The following is a 20,886-nucleotide window of genomic DNA, read 5'->3' on the forward strand; positions in this document are numbered from 1 at the left end:
CTGAGTTCATCCCAGCATATCCGGACAAATTGTTGTGGAATTCGGGTGAAATTAACCAAAAAACCACCGTGAAAGTGGTTTTGGAGAAAAGCACAATCTTTCTGTTCAGCAAATGCATTCCATGTCATGTTTACAAACACAAATATCATGTTTTCTCAGGTTTCTTAAGCTTTCTGCCTAGAAAACGCGAATGTGTGGAGGATTTGATTCCATGTGGAACCAATTATCGTTTGCCAGCAGAAAACAAAACCTTACATGCTAAAATGCATTCAAAACCATAAATTCCGTAGAAAATGTCCAGAAACCACAAACAAACACAGAGGCTGTAGAAAGATCTGGGACTATGATAGCCACAACACACCAGATATTTTTGTTTTCATCCAGGAGTATCTTGACAAATTGTTTTGCAATTCGGGTGAAATGTAACCAAAAAACCACCTTGAAAGTGGTTTTGGAGAAAAGCACAATCTTTCTGTTCAGCAAATGCATCCCATGTCATGTTTACAAATGCAAATATCATGTTTAATCGAGTATCTGAAGTCTTCCGCCTTGAAAACTTGAATGTGTGGAGGATTTGACTCCATGTGGAACCAATTGGCGTTTGCCGAAAGAAAACAAATACTTACATGCTAAAATGCATTCAAAACCTTAAAGTCCGTAGAGAATGTCCAGAAAACACAAACAAACACAGAGGCTGTAGCAAGATCTGGGATTGAGATAGCCACAACTCACCAGATATTTTGGCTTTCATCCAGGAGTATCTGGAAAATTGTTGTGGAATTCGTGTGAAATTTAACCAAAAAATCACCTTCAAAGTGGTTTTGGAGAAAAGCACAATCTTTCTGTTCAACAAATACATTGAATGTCATGTATACAAACACAAATATCATGTTTTCTTGGGTTTCTGAAGCTTTCTGCCTAGAAAACTCGAATGTGTGGGGGATTTGACTCCATGTGGAACCAATTAGCTTTTGCCAGCAGAAAACAAAAACTTACATGCTAAAATGCATTCAAAATCGTAAAGTCCGTAGATAATGTCCAGAAATCACAAACAAACCCTGAGTCTGTAACAAGTTCAGTGACTGAGAACACATCATATATTTTTTGCTTCATCCAGGCATATCTGGAAAAGCTGCTGTGGAATTCATGTGAAATTTAACCGAAAAATCACCGTCAAAGTGGTTTTGGAGAAACGCGCAATCTTTTTGTTCGGCACGTGGATAAAACGTCATGTTGACAAACACAAATATGATGTTTTCTCGGGTTTCTAAAGCTTTCTGCCTAGAAAACACGAATGTGTGGAGGATTTGACTCCATGTGGAACCAATTAGCATTTGCCAGCAGAAAACAAAAACTTACATGCTAAAATGCATTCAAAACCGTAAAGTCCGTAGATAATGTCCAGAAAACACAAACACAGAGGCTGTAGCAAGTACTTGGGTTGAAATAGCCACAACACACCAGATGTTTTTGCTTTCATCCAGAAATATCCGGAAAAATTGTTGCATAATTCGGGTGAAATTTAACCAAAAAATCACTGTCAAAGTGATTTTGAAGAAAAGCACAATCTTTCTTTTCAGCAAGTGCATCCCATGTCCTGTTTACAAGCACAAATATCATGTTTTCTTGGGTTTCTGAAACTTTCTGCCTAGAAAACTCGAATGTGTGGAGGATTTGACTCCATGTGGAACCAATTAGCTTAACCGCAGAAAACAAAATGTTACATGCTACAATGCATTCAAAACCGTAAAGTCCAAAGATAATGTCAACAAAACACAAACACAGAAGCTGTAGCACGATCTGGGGTTGATATAGCCACAAAACACCAGATATTCTGCTTTCTTCCCAGCATATCTGGAAATTTGCTGTGGAATTCAGGAAAAATTTAATCAAAAAAATCACCGTTAAAGTGGTTTTGGAGAAAAGCCCAATTTTTCTTTTTGGCAAGTGGATCCAATGTCCTGTTTGCAAACTCCAATATGTCTGTTCGGGTTTCTGAAGCTTTCAAACTAGTTTTGGAGAAAAACCCAATCTTTCTTTTCGGCAAAGGCATCCAAAGTCATATTTAGAAACACAAATATCATGTTCTCTCCGGTTTCTGAAGCTTTCTGCCTAGAAAACTCGAATGTGTGAATGATTTGACTCCATGTGGAACCTATTAGCATTTGCCAGCAGAAAAGAGAAGGTACATGTAAAAATTCATAAAAAACCGCAAATACCACTTGTTCTCCTTGATAGGTGACAACTAACTGAGCACCAAAAAGGAAACCTGTTAAAGTGAAATGAACACTATGAGAAACGGTGACTTGATCAACCCTCACCCTGACTGTTGATGAAAAACTTGATATGTTATCCCTCTTAGTATTTTTTTGTCTGTTCTTCTTAATACCTTTGGTTGAATACTGTAATCAATACACAATTCTTCTTAAGTGCTGAAACTTAACTGAAAAGTGATCACTGTTAAATGTAAGAGTGGGAATAAGAGAGGGAAGAGATGTGCAATTCGGGACATGCTCAAGCTGACTTACCTCAAACGGTAGAGTTAGAAACATACCAGGGGATTCCAATTCAATCCCATCAAGGTGGCATGTACCAATGCCATCTCACTAGTCCCAGTGATCAATTTCTGTTCACAATTTATCAGAATGATAGGACTAAGAACCAAAGGGATCACATAAACAAGAATAGTGTCTGCAAATACTAGCTGATAGAATAAAAAAGGGAGAGAATGGTCCAACATGCGAAGCGAGATACTCAGCAGACCCATAGAATGGCAGATGTCCTAAACAGCACTCTGGCCTCAGAATCAGCCCTTAGGGCATGCGGATCCAGCTGAAAATCCCATGAGAGTATTTCAAGCATGGAAAGCCAAGACACTCTGGGAAAAAAAAAAAGCTAAATGGAAGATCTCTGCGAGTGAGATCCCAGTGGAAAGAATGGGTCATCAAAGAAGGAGGTACATTTCTCTGAAGGGAGGAGAGAACTTCCACTTTGACCATGGCTTTGTCTAAATATGATCAGAGTCAGTGAACTCAGGGGGCTTCCATAGACTTGGCAGCTCATGACAAGAGCCTAGGGTGTTTACTGAGGCCATACACAAGAGTGTCAATTTGTTAAGTCAACAACAGGAGTCACTGTGCACTTACTCCTCATGTAGGATCTTTGTGCTTAGTGTGCTATTTCATTGAGATTTAATGCTAGAACTAGTACTCAAACAGTATTTTTCACTTTATGTTTCTGTGTGGGAGCAAACTGTTGAAATATTTACTTAATGTAAACTAAACTGATCTTCTACATATAAAGAGAATTCAAAATGAATCTTGATGTGAATGGAAGGGGAGAGGGACTGGGAAAGGGGAGGGTTGCAGGTGGCAGGAACGTTATTGCAGGGAAGCCATTGTAATCCATACGCTGTACTTTGGAAATTTATATTCATTAAATAAAAGTTTGAAAGCAAAAAAAAAAAAAAAAACACAAGACTGTAAAGTCTGTAGATAATGTCCAGAATACACAAACAAAAATAGAGGCTGTAGCAAGATCTGGGATTGAGATAGCCACAACACACCAGATATTTTTCCTTTCATCCAGGTGCATCCAGAAAAATTATTGTGGAATTCAGGTGAAATTTAACCAAAAAATCCCTGTCAAACGAGTTTTGGAGAAAAGTACAAACTTTCTGTTCCACAAGTGCATCCAATGTCATGTTTACAAACACAAATATCATGTTTTCTCGGGTTTCTGAAGTTTCTGCCTAGAAAACTGGAATGTGTGGAGGATTTGAATCCATGTGCAACCAATTAGTGTTTGCAGGCAGAAAACAAAAATCTACATGCGAAAATGCTTTCAAAACCGTAAAGTCCATAGGTAAAGTCCAGAAAACACAAACAAACACAAAGGCTGTAGCAAGATCTGGGATTGAGATAGTCACAACACAGCAGATATTTTGTTCCAGCATATCCAGGCAAATTCTTGTGGAATTCAGTCAAATTTAACCAAAAAATCACCGTCAAAGTGGTTTTGGAGAAAAGCACAAGCTTGCTCTTTGGCAAGTGAATCCAATGCCATGTTTACAAACACAAATATCACATTTTCTCGGTTTTCTGAAGCTTTCTGCCTAGAAAACTGGAATGTGTGGAGGTTTTGACTCCATGTTGAAACAATTAGTGTTTGCCAGCATAAAATAAATGTTATATGTTGAAATGCATTCAAAACCATAAAGTCCGTAGATGATGTCCAGAAAACACAAACACAGAGGCTGTAGCAAGATCTGGGATTGAGATAGCCACAACACACCAGATATTTCTGCTTTCATCCAGGTGTATCCGGACAAATTGTTCTGGAATCGGGTGAAATTTAACCAAAAATTCACTGTCAAAGTGGTTTTGGAGAAACGCACAATCTTTCTGTTTGGCAAGTGCATCCAATGTCATGTTTATAAACAGAAATAACATGTTTTCTCTTGTTTCTGAAGCTTTCTGCCTAGAAAACTCAAATGTGTGGAGGATTTGACTCCATGTGGAACTGATTAGTGTTTGCAGGCACAAAACAAAAGTGAAAAAAGACAACGGAATCCAAGAGTCCTTAGTGATATTGGGCTTTTTTTAGTCACAAGGAAACTGGCTGCTTCCAGATTCATCCAACCCTCCAGCTGACTGGCTGTGGAAATCTGATTGAAGTAACCTGAAAATCACACTCACTCTCGATTTGGAGGGAATTAATATCTCTCCGCTTAACAAAAGGGTTCCATTTCATTTTCCAAAACACGAAAACTCCTCTTGGTGGTGTTGCATGTAGATTTCTAAGCATGAAATGCAATATGTTGTGTTTTTTATTTCTTAATGGATACTCTGTCTAAACTCTTGTTTCTATTGCGTCAGAGTACAAAATTTGGGAAGCAAGAAGGCTAAACAAACCCAGACCCAGAAACAATTTAGGAAATTGCCGCTCAAGAAACCAAAAATAACCTGAGCCACCCAAAACCATGACAGAAAGCCAGAATTGGAACAAGCCAACAGTTGAGCACTGATTGAAAATGACCATTCCTCCTGTGCCCTGAACTTCATATTAAAGCCTCAAATCCAAAGCTCACATCAGAAAATTCATTACAAACCATGATAAAGAAGAAAAATGTGAAAAAAGCCAAAGAAATCCAAGAGTCCTTAGTGATACTGGGCTTGATTTATTCACATGGAAACCGGCTGTTCCGGGATTGAATGCACCCCTCCCAGCTGACTGGCTGTGGAATTCTGATTGAAGTAACCTGAAAATCACACTCACACTCTATTCAGAGGGAATTAATATCTGTCCCCTCAGCAAAAGGGTTCCATTTCATTTTCCAAAACACATAAAATCCTCTTGGTCGTGTTGCCTGTAGATTTCTAAGCATGAAACAAAATATGTTGTGTTTTTTATTCCATAATGGATACTCTGTCTAAACTCTTGTTTGTATTGTGTCAGAATACAAAATTTGGGAAGCAAGAAGGCAAAACAAACTCAGACCCAGAAACAATTTAGGAAATTGCCACTCAAGAAACCAAAAATCACCTGAGAAACCCAACACCATGACAGAAAGCCAGAATTGGAGCAAGCCAACAGTTGAGCCCTGATTGAAAATGATCATTCCTGGGGATTCCAATTTAATCCCATCGAGGTGGCATGTACCAATGCCATCTCACTGTTCCAGGTGATCAATTTCAGTTCACAGTTGGTCATGGTGGAGGAAATGGGAGTCAAAGGGAGCACATAGACAAGTCTAGTACCTGCTAATGCTAACCGATGGAGTAAATAAAGGGGAGAGTGATCCAACATGGGAAGTGAGATACTCAGCAGACTCATAGAATGGCAGATGTCCTAAATAGCACTCTGGCCTCAGAATCAGCCCTAAAGGCATTCGGAGCTGGCTGAAAAGCTCATGAGAGTATTTCAGGCATGGAAAGCCAAGACACTCTGGCAAAAGATCTCTGTGAGTGAGATCCCAGTGGAAAGAACAGGTCTTCAAAGAAGGAGATGCCTTTCTCTGAAGGGAGGAGAGAACCTCCACTTTGACTATGACCTTGTCTAAACAAGATAGGAGTCGGAGAACTCAGAGGGCTTCCATGGCCTTGGAGACTCATGACTGGAGCATAGGGGGATTGCTGATGCCATAGACAGGAGTGTCAATTGGTAAAGTCAACAACGGGAGTTGCTGTGCGCTTGCTCCTCATGTAGGATCTCTATCCTTAATGTGCTGTACATTGGGATTTAATGCTATAACGAGTACTCAAACAATATATTTCACTTTGTGTTTCTATGTGGGTGCAAACTGTTGAAATCCTTACTTAATGCATACTAAACTGATCCTCTGTAAAAAAAAAAAAAGAAATTATCAATTCCCAACTTGACTCTCACTGGGATTAAACATGACAATAGGTCTGATCTGATTTCATCATCATTTAAAAAAAATCATCTATTATTTTTCACTTTGTGTTTCTGTGTGGGAGCAAACTGTTGAAATCTTTACTTAATGTATACTAAGCTGATCTTCTGTGTATTAAGATAGTCGAAAATGAATCTTGATGTGAATGGAAGGGGAGAGGGAGTGGGAGGGGGGAGGGTTGTGGGTGGGAGGGATGTTGTGGGGGGGGAAGCCATTGTAATCCATAAGTCGTACTTTGGAAATTTATATTCATTAAATAAAAGTTAAAAAAAAAACAGTTCCTCCCCCATTCCTGGCCTTTGTTATATTGGTTAAATAAATAAAAATTTGAACGAGCAAAAAAAAAAAAAAGAAAAAAGAAAATGATCATTCCTCCTGTGCCCTGAACTCCATATTAAAGCCTCAAATCCAGAGCTCACATCAGAAAATTCATTACAAACCATGATAAAGAAGAAAAATGTGAAAAAATCCAAAGAAATCCAAGAGATTTAGGGATATCAGGCTTGATTTATTCCCAAGGAAACCGGCTGCTTCTGGATTCATCCAACGCTGCTAGCTGACTGGCTGTGGAATTCTGATTGAATTAAACTGAAAATCACACTCACACTAGATTTGGAGGGAATTGATATATGTACCCCCAGAAAAAGTGTTCCATTTCATTTTCCAAAACACAAAAACTCCTCTTGGTCGTGTTGCCTGTAGATTTCTAAGCATGAAATGCAAATTTGTAGAGTTTTTTATTTCATAATGGCTACTCTGTCTAGACTCTTGTTTGTATTGCATCAGAGTACAAAATTTGGGAAGGCAGGAGGTGAAACAAACTCAGGGTCGTGTTTAGATTTAGGGTTAGCTGAATATAACCCTACCATTCGACCCAGCCATCCCACTTCTTGGAATTTACCCAAAGGAATTTAAATTGGCAAACAAAAAAGCGGTCTGCACCCTAATGTTTATCGCAGTACAATTCACAATGGCCAAGACCTGGAACCAACCTAAATTCCCATCAACAGTAGACTGGATAAAGAAATTATGGGATATGTACAATTTGGGACATGCTCAAGCTGACTTGCCCCAAATGGTAGAGTTAGAAACATACCAGGGGACTCCAATTCAATCCCATCAAGGTGGCATGTACCAATGCCATCTCACTATTCCAAGTGATCAATCTCAGTTCACAATCGATCATAATGAAAGGACTAAGAGTCAAAGGCAGCACATAAACAAGTCTAGTACCTGCTAATACTAACCAATAGAATAAATAAAGGGGAGAGTGATCCAACATGGGAAGCAAGATACTCAGCAGACTCATAGAATGGAAGATGTCCTAAACAGCACTCTGGCCTAAGAATCAGCCCTAAAGGCATTCGGATCTGGCTGTAAAGCCCATGAGAGTATTTCAGGCATGGAAAGCCAAGACACTCTGGCAAAAAAAAAAAAAAAAAAAAAACAAAAAAAAACAAAAAAAAAACCTAAGGAAAGATCTCTGTGAGTGAGATCCCAGTGGAAAGAACAGGTCTTCAAAGAAGGAGGTACCTTTCTCTGAAGGGAGGAGAGAACCTCCACTTTGACTATGACCTTGTCTAAACAAGATAAGAGTCAGAGAACTCAAGGGGCTTCCATAGCCTTGGAAACTCATGACTGGAGTATAGGGAGATTACTGATGCCATAGACAGGAGTGTCAATTTGTAAAGTCAACAACAGGAGTCACTGTGCTCTTACTCCTCATGTAGGATCTCTGTCCTTAATGTGCTGTACTTTGAGATTTAATGATATAATGAGTACTCAAACAGTATATTTCACTTTGTTTTTCTATGGGGGTGCAAACTGTTGAAATCTTTACTTAATGTATACTAAACTGATCTTCTGTAAAAAAAAAAAAAAAGAAAAAAGAAATTATCAATTCCCAACGTGACTCTCACTGGGATTAAACATGACAATAGGTCTGATCTGATTTCATCATCATTTTAAAAATCAGCTATTATTTTTCACTTTATGTTTCTGTGTGGGAGCAAACTGTTGAAATCTTTACTTAATGTATACTAAGCTGATCTTCTGTATATTAAGAGAATCGAAAATGAATCTTGATGTTCATGAAAGGGGAGAGGGAGTGGGAGAGGGGAGGGTTGCGGGTGGGAGGGATGGTATGGGGGGGGGAAGCCATTGTAATCCATAAATCGTACTTTGGAAATTTATATTCATTAAATAAAAGTTTAAAAAAAGATTTAGGGTTAGGATCAGGGTAAGGGTTAGGGTTAGGGCTAGGGTTAGGGTTAGGGTTAGGGTTAGGGCTAGGGCTAGGACTACAGTTAGGTTTAAGATTAGAGTTAGGGTTAGGGCTAGGGCTAGGGCTAGGATTAGGGCTACGGTTAGGGTTATGTTTAGGGTTAGGGTTAGGGCCAGGGTTAGCGTTAGGGTTATTGTGAGGGTTAGGGCGAGGGTTAGTTTTAGTGTTAGGGTTAGGGATAGGCTAAGATCTAGGGTTAGGGTTAGGGTTAGGGGCAGGGGCAGGGTTAGGTTTAGGTTTAGGTTTAGGGCTAGGGTTTGGGTTAGGATTAGGGTTAGGGTTAGGGTTAGGGCTAGGGTTAGGTTTAAGACTAGGGTTAGTGTTAGAGTTAGTTCTTGGGTTAGGGTTAGGGCTAAGATTAGGGTTACTGTACAGGTTAGGGTTAGGTTAGGGTTAGGTGTTAGGGTTAGCATTACGCTTAGGGTGAGGGTTTGGGCTAATGTTAGGGTTAGGGTTTCGTTAGGGGTAGGGTTCGGGTTAGGGTTAGTACTAGGGCTACTGCTAGGGCTAGGGTTAGGGTTAGTGTTGGGGCTAAGTCTAGGGTTATGGTTAGGGTTCGGGCTAAGATTAGAGTTTGGGTTAGGGTTAGGGTTAGGGCTAGGGTAAGGGTTAGGGTTAGGTTAAGGGCTAGGGTTAGGGTTGGGGTTAGGGCAAGGCTAGGTCTAGGCATAGGGATAGGGATAGGGATAGGGCTAGGGTTAGGGCTAGGGTTATGGCTAGGGTTTAGGGTTAGGGTTTAGGTTTAGGGTTAGGGTTAAGTTTAGGGTTAGGGCTTGTGCTAGCCTAGGGCTAGGGTTAGGGTTAGAGCTAGGGCAAGTGTTAGGATTAGGGTTAGGGTTACTGCTAGGGTTAGTGTTAGGTTTAGGGTTAGGTTTAGGATTACCATTAGGGTTACGGATAGGGTAGTCCTAGGGTTAGGGTTAGGGCTAGATTTAGAGTTAGGGTTATAATTAGGGTTAGTGCTAGGTTTAAGGCGAGGGTGAGGGCAAAGGTTAGGGTTAGCATTAGGGATAGGGTTAGGGTTAAGGTTTTTGTTAGGGCCAGGGCTAGGGTTAGGGTTATGGCTAATGTTAGGGTTAGGGTTAGTTCTAAGGTTAGAGTTAAGGTTAGAGATAGGGCTAAGGTTAGGATTCGAGTTGTATTTAGGGTTAGGGTTAGGGGGTTGGGTTACGGTTATGGTTAGGGTTAGAGTTTGGGTTAGGGCTAGGGCTATGACTAGGATTAGGGTTATGGTTAGTGTTAGGGTTAGTTTTGGGGCTAGGACTAGTGCTAAGGCTAGGGTTAGGGTTAGGATTAGGGCTAGAGTAAGGGTTAAGGTTAGAGCTAGGGTTAGGGTTAGGGTTAGGGCTAGTGCTAGGGTTAGGGCTAGAGCTAGGGTTAGGGTTAGGGTTAGGGATAGGGATAGGGTTATGGTTAGGGTTAAGGCTAGGTCTATGTTTAGGGTTAGGGTCAGGGCTAGGGTTAGGTTAGGGTTAGAGCTAGGGCTAGGGTTAGGGTTAGGCTTAAGTCTAGGGTTGGGTTTACGGCTAGGGCTAGGTCTAGGGCTAGGTTTAGGGTTAGGGTTAAGGCTATGGCTAGGTCTAGGGCTAGCATTAGAGTTAGGTTTAGGTTTAGGGCTAGGGCTAGGGCAAGGACTATGGCTAGGGTTAGGGCTAGGGCTGGGGCTAGGGTTAGGGTTAGATCTAGGGTAGTGTTAGGCTTAGGGTTAGGTATAGTGTTAGTGCTAAGGCTCGGGTTAGGGTTATAGTTAGGTTTAGGGGTAGAGTTAAGGCTAGGTCTATGTTATGGGTTAGGATTATGGCCAGGGTTATGGATAGTTTAGGGTTAGGTCTACGGCTATTGTTAGGGTTAGGGTTAGGGCTATGAATAATGTTAGGGCTAGGGTTAGGGTTAGGGCTAGGGTTAGGGTTAGGGTTAGGGTTAGGTCTAGGGCTAGGGTTAGGGTTAGGGTTAGGACTAGGGTTAGGCTTAGGGTTAGGGTTAGGGTTAGGGTTAGTGTTAGGGTAAGGTCTAGGGCTAAGGGTAGGGCTAGAGTTAGGTTTAGTGTTAGGGTGAGGCCGAGCGTGAGGGTTAGGGTTAGGGCTAGTGTTAGGGTTAGGTTTAGTTCTAGGTAACGGTTAGGGTTAGGGATAATTTTAGGGTTAGGGTTGTGTTTAGGGTTAGGGCTAGGGATCTGTTTAGGGTTAGTGTTAGGGCTAGGACTAGTGTTTGGGCTAGAGTCGGGTTAGGGTTAGGGCTAGGGCTCTGTTTAGGTTTAGTGTTAGGGCGAGGACTAGTGTTTGGGCTAGGGTTAGGCTTAAGGTTAGAGCTAGTGTATGGGTTAGGTTTAGGGCTAAGGCTAGGGTTTGGTTTAGGGTTAGGGCTAGGGCTAGTGCTTGGGCTAGGGTTAGTGTTAGGGTTAGGGCTAGGGTAAGTGTTAGGGTTAGTGTTAGTTCCAGGATTAGGTTTAGGGTTAGGGCTAGGTTTAGGGTTAGTTTTAGGGTTAGGATTAGGGCTAGTGCTAGGGTTAGGGTTAGGGTTAGGTTTATTTTTAGGACTAGGGTTAGGGTTAGTGTTAGTGCATGGCTATGGCATGGGCTATTGTTAGGCTTAGTACTAGGGTTAGGGTTATTGTTAGGGTTGGGTTTAATGCTAGGCTTAGGTTCAAGGTTAGAGTTAGGGTTAGGGCTAGGATATGGGTTAGGGTTAGGGTTAGGCCAGGGTTAGGGTTAGGGTTAGGGCTAGGGTTAGGGTTAGGGTTATGGTTAGGGTTAGGTTTAGGGTTATGGTTAGGGTTAGAGCTAGGGTATTGGTTAATGCTGGGGTTAAGGCTACAGCTAAGATTAGGGTTAGGGTTAGGGTTAGGGTTAGGGTTAGGTTTAGAGTTATGGTTAGATTAGAGCTAGGGTATTGGTTAATGCTGGGGTTAAGGCTACAGCTAAGGTTAGGGTAAGGGTTAGGGTCAGGGCTAGGGCTAAGGTTAGGTTTAGAGTTAGGTCTAGGTCTATGGTTAAGATTAGGGTTAGGGGTAGGGTTAAGGTTAGGGTTAAGTTAGGTTTAGGGTTAGGGTTAGGTTTGGGGTTAGGGCTAGGGCTAGGGCTAGGGTTAGGGTTAGGTTTAGGGTTATGGTTAGGGTTAGAGCTAGGGTATTGGTTAATGCTGGGGTTAAGGCTACAGCTAAGATTAGGGTTAGGGTTAGGGTTAGGGTTAGGGTTAGGGTTAGAGTTATGGTTAGATTAGAGCTAGGGTATTGGTTAATGCTGGGGTTAGGCTACAGCTAAGGTTAGGGTAAGGGTTAGGGTCAGGGCTAGGGCTAAGGTTAGGTTTAGAGTTAGGTCTAGGTCTATGGTTAAGATTAGGGTTAGGGGTAGGGTTAAGGTTAGGGTTAAGTTAGGTTTAGGGTTAGGGTTAGGTTTGGGGTTAGGGCTAGGGCTAGGGCTAGGGTTAGGGTTAGTGTTCGGGTTAGGGCACGAGCTATATTTCTGGTTAGGTTTAGGGTTAGGGTTAGGTCTAGGGCTAGGACTAGGGATAGGGCTAGGTTTAGTTTTAGAGCTATGGCTAGTGTGAGGCTTAGGGTTAGGGCTAGGGCTAGGATTAATGTTAGGGCTAGGGTTAGGGTTAGGGCTAGAGCTAGGGTTAGGGTTAGGGATAGGGTTAGGTTTAGGTTAGGGCTAGGGCTAGGGCTAGGGCTAAGATTAGAGTTGTGTTTAACTCTATTATTATGTTTTGGGATAGGGTTAGGGCTATGGCTAGGGTTATGGTTAGGGTTATGTAGGGTTAGGATTAGTGTTGGGGTTAGGGGTAGGGCTAGGGATAGATTTGGGGTTAGGGCTAGGGCTATGTCTAGGGCTAGGGTTAGGGTTAGGGTTAGGGCTAGGGCTAGGGTTGGATTTAGGGTTAGGTTTAAGTTTTGGGTTAGGGTTAAGGCTACAGCTAGGGTTAAGGTTATTGTTAGGGTTAGGGCCAGGTTTAGGGTAAGGGTTAGGTTAGGGTTAGGGTTAATGCTATTCAAGGGTTAGGGTTAGGTTTTGGGTTAGGTCTAGGGTAAGTTTAGGGTTAGGGTTAGCATTAGGGTTAGGCTTAGAGCTAGGTCTTGGGCTAGGGCTATGGCTAGTGTTAGGGTTAGGGTTAGTGCTAGGGTAAGGGTAAGGGTTAGGGTTAGGGTTAGGGCCACGGTTAGGGGTAGGGTTAGGGGTAGGGTTAGGGCTAGGGTAGGGTTAGAGTTAGATTGAGTTAGGGTTAGTGCTAGATCTAGGGTTAGGGTTAGATTAAGGGTTAGAGCTATGGTTAGGGTTAGGGTTAGGGTTAGGTCTAGGTCTATGGTTAGGGTTAGGCTTAGGGTTAGTGCTGGTGTTAGGTTTAAAGCTAGCCTTAGGGTTATGTTGAGGGCTAAGATTAGGGTTAGAGTTAGTGTTGGGGTTAAGGGTAGAGCTAGGTTTAGGTTTGGGTATAAGGTTAGGGTTAGGGCTAGGGTAAGGGTTAGAGTTACGGTTAGTGTTAGGCACAGGGTTAGGGTTGAGGCTAGGGCAAGGGCTAGGGCTTGGATTAGGTTTAGGCTAGAGCTAGGGTTAGGGTTAGGGTTGGGTTAGGACTATGGCTCGGGGTAGTGTTAGGGTTAGGGCTAGGTCTATGGTTAGGGTTAGCGTTAGTGCTAGGGTTAGTGTTAGGGCTAGGGCTAGGGTTTGGGTTGGGGTTGGGCTTAGGGCTTGGGCGAGGTTTAGGTTTAGTATTAGTTTTAGGGTTAGAGCCTTGGTTAGGGTTTGGGTTGGGGTTGGGCTTAAGGCGAGGGCGAGGTTTAGGTTTAGGGTTAGTTTTAGGGTTAGGGATAGGGTTAGGGTTGGTGTTATTGCCAGTGTTAGGGTTAGGGTTAGGGCTAGGGTTAGGGTTAGGGTTAGGGCCAGGGTTAGGGTTAGGGTTAGGGCTAGGGTTAGGGTTATGGTTAGGGTTTGGGCTAGTTTAGGGTAGTTCTATGGTAGGGTTAGGGCTAGAGCTAGGGTTAGGGTTAGGGTTAGACTTAAGGTCAGAGCTAGGACTAGGGTTAGTGTTAGAATTAGGTCTAGGTCTATTGTTAATGTTTGGGTTAGGGCTAAGGTTAGGGTTAGTGTTAGGGCTTGGGCTAGGGTTGGTTTAGGGTTAGGGCTAGGGTTAGGATTCGGTTTGGGGTTAGGGCTAGGTCTAAGTCTAGGGCTAGGTTTAGGGTTAGTGTTAGTGCTCGGGCTATGTTAGGGTTAGGGTTTGTATTAGGTTTAGTGTTAGGGCTAGGGCTAGGATTAGGGTTAGGGTGAGAGTGAAGGTGAGGGTTAGAGTTATGGTTAGGGTTAGGGTTAGGGCTAGGGTTAGGGTTAGTGTTAGTGCTAGGTTTAGGACGAGGGCGAGGGTGAAGGTTAGGGATTGGGTTAGGGTTATGTTTAGGGCTAGGGTTAGGGATAGGGCCAAGATCAGGTTTAGGGTTAGGGCTATGGTTAGGGTTAGTACTAAGGTTAGGGTTAGGGTTAGGGCTAGGAGTAGTGCTAGGGCTAGGAATCGGGTTATGGTTAGGGCTAGGGTAAGTGTTAGGGTGAGGGTTAGGGCTAAGTAAGGGTTAGGGTGAGGGCTAGGGTTAGAGTTTGGGTTAGGTTTAGGGTTAGGGCTAGGGCTAGGGCTATTGTTAGGGCTAGGGTAATGGTTAGGGTTAGTTCTAGGGTTAGGGTTAGGTTTAGGGCTAAGGTTAGGGTTAGGGTTGTGGTTAGTGTTAGGTTTAGGGCTTAGGGTTAACGTTACGGTTAAGGTTAGCGTTAGGGCTAGGGTTAGGGTTAGGGCTAGGACTAGTGCTAGGGTTAGGGTTGGTTTGGGTTAGGGATAGGGTAAGGGTTAGGGTGAAATCTAGGGCTAGAGTTAGGGTTAGGGTTATGGCTAGGGCTAAGGCTAGGGTTAGGGTTAGCTTTAGGTATAGGGTTAGGGTTAGTATTAGGTTTAGGTCTAGGCATAGGGTTAGGTTTAGGTTAGGACTAGTGCTAGGGCTAGGGCTAGGGTTAGGTCTAGGGGTAGTTTTAAGGTTAGGGTTAAGTAGGGTTAGGGTTAAGGTTAGGGCTAGAACCAGGGTTGGGGTTTGGGTTACCATTAGGATTACGGCTAGGGCTAGGGCTAGGGTTTTGGTTAGGGCTAGGATTAGGGTCAGGGTTAGGGCTTGGGCTAGGGCTAGGCTTAGGGTTAGGGTTAGGGCTATGGCTATGTTTACTGTTAGGGTTAGTGTAATGGTTAGAGCTAGGTTTAGGTTTATGGTCAGTGCTAGGGCTATGGTTAGGGTTAATGTTAGGGTTAGCGTTAATGCTAGGGCTAGTGCTACTGTTTGGGTTAGGACTAGGATTACGGTTAGGCTTAGTGTTAGTTTTCTGCTAGGCTTAGGTTGAAGGTTAGAGTTAGGGTTAGGGCTAGGATATGGGTTAGGGTTAGGATTAGGCCAGGGTTAGGGTTAGGGTTAGGGCTAGAGTTAGGGTTAGGGTTACAGTTAGGGTTAGGGTTAGGGTTAGTGCTAGGGTTAGGGTTATGGTTAGTGTTAGTGCTATGGTATTGTTTAGTGCTGTGGTTAGGTCTACAGCTAAGGTTAGGGTAAGGGTTATGGTCAGGGCTAGGGCTAAGGTTAAGCTTAGAGTTAAGTCTAGGTCTATGGTTAGGTTTAGGGTTATGGCTAGGGTTAGGGTTTGGATTAGGGCTAGGGCTAGGGCTAGGGTTAGGGTTAGGTCTAGCTCTAGGGTTAGGGTTAGGTTTGGGCTTAGGGCTAGGGCTAGGTCTAGGGCTAGGTTTTGGGTTAGTGTTAGAGCACGAGCTATATTTCTGGTTAGGTTTAGGTTTGGGGTTATGGTTAGGGCTAGGGCTAGGGATATGGCTATTTTTAGTGTTAGACCTATGGCTAGTGTTAGGGTTAGGGTTAGGGCTAGGGCTAGGGCTAGGGTTATGTTAGGGCTAGGGTTAGGGTTAGGGCTAGAGCTAGGGTTAGGGTTAGTGTTAGGGATAGGTTAGGGCTAGGGCTAGTGCTAGGGTTAGAATTTTGTTTAGGTCTATGGCTATGTTTAGGATATGGCTAGGTTTAGGGTTAGGTTTGGGTTTAGTGCAAGGGCTAGGTTTAGGGTTAGGGTTAGGGTTCGGGCTATAATTAGAGTTAGGGTTAGGGTTACGGTTAGGGCTAGGGGTAGGGCTATGGTTAGGGTTAGAGCTAGGGCTAGGGTTAGGGTTAGTGTTAGGCTTAGGGCTAAGGCTAGGCTTACTGTTAGGGTTAGAGTCAGGGTTAGGGTTAGGCTTAGTATTAGTTCTAGAGGTAGGTTTAGGGTCAGGGTTAGGGCTAGGGATAGGGTTAGGTTTAGGGCTAGGGTTAAGGTTAGGGTTAGGGCTAGGGCTATATCTAGGGATAGGGTTAGTGTTGGCTTTGGGCTGGGGCTTTGTTTAGTGTTAGGGTTAGGGTTAGGGCTAGGGCTGCAGCTACTTCTAGGGCTAGTGTTAGGGTTAGGGTTAGGAGTAGGGTAAGGGTTAAGGTTAGGGTTAGGTTAGTGTCAGGGCTAGGGTTAGCGTTGTGTTTAGTGTTAGGGCTAGGGCTATGGTTAGGGTTAGGGTTAGGGCTAGGGCTGCAGCTACTTCTAGGGCTAGTGTTAGGGTTAGGGTTAGGAGTAGGGTAAGGGTTAAGGTTAGGGTTAGGTTAGTGTCAGGGCTAGGGTTAGAGTTGTGTTTAGTGTTAGGGCTAGGGCTATGGTTAGGGTTAGGGTTAGGGCTAGGGTTAGGGTTACTGTTAGGGCTGGGGTTAGGGTTACGGTTGGGTAAGGCATGGGCTAGCTCTAGGGCTTCTGTAGGGTTGGCATTAGGATTAGGGTTAAGTTTAGGGTTAGGGTTAGGGTTATTTTTATGGCTAGGGCTTGGGCCATTGTTAGGGTAAGAGCTAGTGCTAGGGTTAAGATTAATGTTAGGGTTAGGGCTAGTGCTAGGCTTACTGTTAGGGTTAGAGTCAGGGTTAGGGTTAGATTTAGTGCTAGTTCTAGAGGTAGATTTAGGGTTAGGGTTATGGCTCGGGCCATGTTTAGGGTTATGGTTAGGGCTAGGGCTATGGCTAGGATTAGGGTTAGGGTTTGGTTGAGTTGACAGCGAGGGCTAGAGTTAGAGTTAGGGTTAGGGTTAGGGCTAGGGCTAGGGTTAGGGTTAGTGTTAGTGCTAGGTTTAGGATGGGTGCGAGGGCGAAGGTTGGTTTGGTTTAGGGTTTTGTTTAGGGCTAGGGTTAGGGATAGCACCAAGGTTGGGTTTAGGGTTAGGGCTAGTGTTAGGGTTAGGGTTAGGGCTAGGTTTAGGGTTAGGGCTAGGTTGGGGTTATGGCTGGGGTTAGGGTTAGTGTTAGTTCTCGGGTTAGGGTTAGGGTTAGGGCTAGGGTTAGGGTTATGGCTGGGGTTAGAATTAGGGTTAGTTCTAGGGTTAGGGTTAGGGTTAGGTTAGGGCTAGGACTAGTGATAGAGCTAGGGGTAGGGTTAGGTCTAGGGTAAGGGTTAGGGTGAGGATTAGGTCTAGGGTAAGTGTTAGGGTGAGGGCCAGGGCTAGAGTTAGGGTTAGGGTTAGGGCTAGGGCTAGGCCTAGGGCTATTGTTATGGCTAGGGTTAGGGTTAGTTCTATGGTTAGGCTTAGTGTTAGGGTAGGGCTAAGTTTATTGTTAGGGTTGTGTTTAGCATTAGGTTTCAGGGTTGGGGTTAACCTTACGGTTAGGGTTAGAGTTAGGGTTAGGGTTAGGGCTAGGGCTAGGGCTAGTGTTAGGGCTAGGGTTAGGGTTAGGGCTAGGGTTAGGGTTAGGGTTAGGTTAAGGGTTAGAGTTAGGGTTTGGTTTAGGGCTATGGCTAGGCTTAGGGTTAGCGTTAGTGTTAGGTCTAGAGCTTGGGTTAGGGTTAGGGTTAGGACTATGGTTAGATTTAGTGTTGCGGTTAGGTTTAGGGTTAGGGTTAGGGGTCAGTGTTAGGGTTACAGTTAGGATAAGGATTAGGGATAGTACCTCAGCTACGGTTAGGGTTAGGGCTATGGCTAGTGCTAGGGCTAGGGTTAGGGTTGGGACTAGGGCAAGGGTTAGGTTTAGGGTTAGGGCCAGGATTATTTTTAGGGTTAGGGCTAGGTCTAGGGCCAGTGTTAGGGTTAGGGTTAGGTCTAGTGCTATGGCTAGGTTTAGGATTAGGGTTGTGTTTAGGTCTATGGCTCTGTTTAGGGTTAGGGTGAGGGTTAGGGCTAGGTCCAGGATTGGGGTTAGGTATAGGTGTAGGGTTAGGTTTAGTGTTGGGTTAGGGGTAGGGCTAGGTTTAGGGTTGAGCTTAGTGCTAGATCTAGGGATAGGTTTCTGGTTAGATTTAGGTGCTATTCTCCAAAACCACTTTGACAGTGATATTTTGGTTAAATTTCTCTCGAATTCCATAACAATTTTCCCTGATATATCTGGATGAAAGCAGAAATATCTGGTGTGTTGTGGCTATCTCAATCCCAGATCTTGCTACAGCCTCCATGTTTGTTTGTGTTTTCTGGACATTACCTACAGACTTTACGGTTTTGAATGCATTTCAGCATGTAAGTTTTTGTTTCCTGCTGGCAAACGCTAATTGGTTCCACATGGAGTCAAATCCTCCACACATTCGTGTTTTCTAAGCCGAAAGCATTAAACCCGAGAAAACATGATATTAGTGTTTGTAAACATGGCAAGGGAAGCTCTTGCCGAACAGAAAGTGGTTTTCTGCGAAACCACTTTGAAGGTGATTTTTTGGTTAAATTTCACCTGAATTCCACCACAGGTTTTCCAGATATGCGTGCATGAACGCAGAAAAATCTGGAGTGTTGTGGATATCTCAATCCTAGATCTTGCTACAGCCCCTGTGTTTGTTTGTGTGTTCTGGACATTATCTATGGACTTTATGGTTTTTTATGCATTTTAGCATGTAGATTTTTGTTTTCTTCCAACAAACACTAATTGGTTCCACATAGAGTCACATCCTCCACACATTCGAGTTTTCTATGCAGAAAGCTTCAGAAATCTGAGAAAACATGATATTTGTGTTTGTAAACATAACATTGAATGCACTTGCCAGTCATAATGATTATACTTTTCTCCAAAACCACGTTGACGGTGATTTTTTGGTTAAATTTCACCCCAATTCCACAATAATTGTCCTGATATGCCTGGATGAAAACAAAAATCTCTGGTATGCTATGGCTATCTCAATCTCAGATCTTGCTACCACATCTGTGTTTGTTTCTGTTTTCTGGATATTATCTATGGACTTTACAGTTTTGAATGCATTTCAGTATGTAACTTTTTATTTTTTCCCGCAAACACTAATTGGTTCCGCATGGAGTCAAATCCTCCACACATTCGAGTGTTCTAGGCAGAAAGCTTCAGAAACCTGAGAAACCATGATATTTGTGTTTGTAAACATGACATTGGATCCACTTGCCAAAGAGAAAGATTGTGCTTTACTCCAAAACTATTTTGAAGGTGATTTTTTGGTTAAATTTCACCGGAATTCCACAACAGTTTTTCCAGATATGCATGGATGAATGCAGAAAAATCTGGTGTGTTGTGGCTATCTCAATCCGAGATCTTGCTACAGCCCCTGTGTTTGTTTGTGTTTTCTGGACATTATCTACGGACTTTATGGTTTTGAATGCATTTAGCATGCAGCTTTTTATTTTATGGTGGCAAATACTAATTGGTTCCACATGGAGTCAAATCCTCCACACATTCGAGTTTTCTAGGCAGAAAGCTTCAGAAACCAGAGAAAACACGATATTTTGTTTGTAAACATGGCATTGGATGCACTTGCCTAAGAGAAAGATTGTGCTTTTCTCCAAAACCAATTTGACGGTGATTTTTTGGTTAAATTACACCGGAATACCACAGCAGTTTTTCCAGATATGTGTGGATGAAAGCAGAATTATGTGGTGTGTTGTGGCTATCTCAATCCCAGATCTTGCTACAGCCTCTGTGTTTGTTTGTGTTTTCTGGACATTTCCTACATACTTTACGGTTTTGAATGCATTTCAGCATGTAAGTTTTTGTTTTCTGCAGGAAAACACTAACTGGATACACATGGAGTCAAATCCTCCACACATTCCAGTTTTCTAGGCAAAAAGCTTCAGAAACCTGAGAAAACATGATATTTGTGTTTGTAAACATGACATTGGATGCACTTGCTGAACAGAAAGATTGTAGTTTTCTCCAAAACGATTTTGACAGTGATTTTTTGGTTAAATTGCACCAATTCCACAACAATTTTTCTGGATATGCCTGGATGAAAGGAAAAATATCTGGTGTGTTGTGGCAATCTCAATCCCAGATCTTGCTACAGCTTCTGTGTTTGTTTTTGTTTTTCTGGACATTATCTTTGGCCTTTACGGTTTTGAAAGCCTTTTTTTAAAATTTTACTTAATGAATATAAATTTCCAAAGTGCGTCTTATGGATTACAATGGCTTCCACCCCCATACCGTCCCTCCCACCTGCAACCCTCCCCTTTCCCACTCCCTCTCCCCTTCCTATCACATCAAGATGCATTTTTGATTCTCTTTATATACAGAAGATCAGTTTAGAATACATTAAGTAAAAATTTCAACAGTTTGCTCCCACACAGAAACATAAAGTGAAAAATAATAGATGATTTTTTAAATGATGATGAAATCAGATCAGACCTCTTGTCATGTTTAATCCCAGTGAGAGTCATGTTGGGAATTGATAATTTCTTCTTCTTTTTTTTACATAAGGTCAGTTTAATATACATTAAGTAAAGATTTCAACAGTTTGCACCCACATAGAAACACAAAGTGAAATATACTGTTTGAGTACTCATTATAGCATTAAGTCTCAAAGTACAGCACATTAAGGACAGAGATCCTACATGAGGAGTAAGTGCACAGTGACTCCTGTTGTTGGCTTTACAAATTGACACTCCTGTCTATGGCATCAGTAATCTCCCTATACTCCAGTCATGAGTTTCCAAGGCTATGGAAGCCCCTTGAGTTCTCCGACTCTTATCTTGTTTAGACAAGGTCATAGTCAAAGTGGAGGTTCCCTCCTCCCTTCAGAGAAAGGTACCTCCTTCTTTGAAGACCTGTTCTTTCCACTGGGATCTCACTCACAGAGATCTTTCCTTAGTTGTTGTTGTTTTGTTTTTGTTTTTGTTTTTGTTTTTGTTTTTGTTTTTTTTTTTGCCAGAGTGTCTTGGCTTTCCA

Source organism: Oryctolagus cuniculus, chromosome 13, assembly GCF_964237555.1.
Source record: "Oryctolagus cuniculus chromosome 13, mOryCun1.1, whole genome shotgun sequence".
Lineage (NCBI taxonomy): Eukaryota > Metazoa > Chordata > Mammalia > Lagomorpha > Leporidae > Oryctolagus > Oryctolagus cuniculus.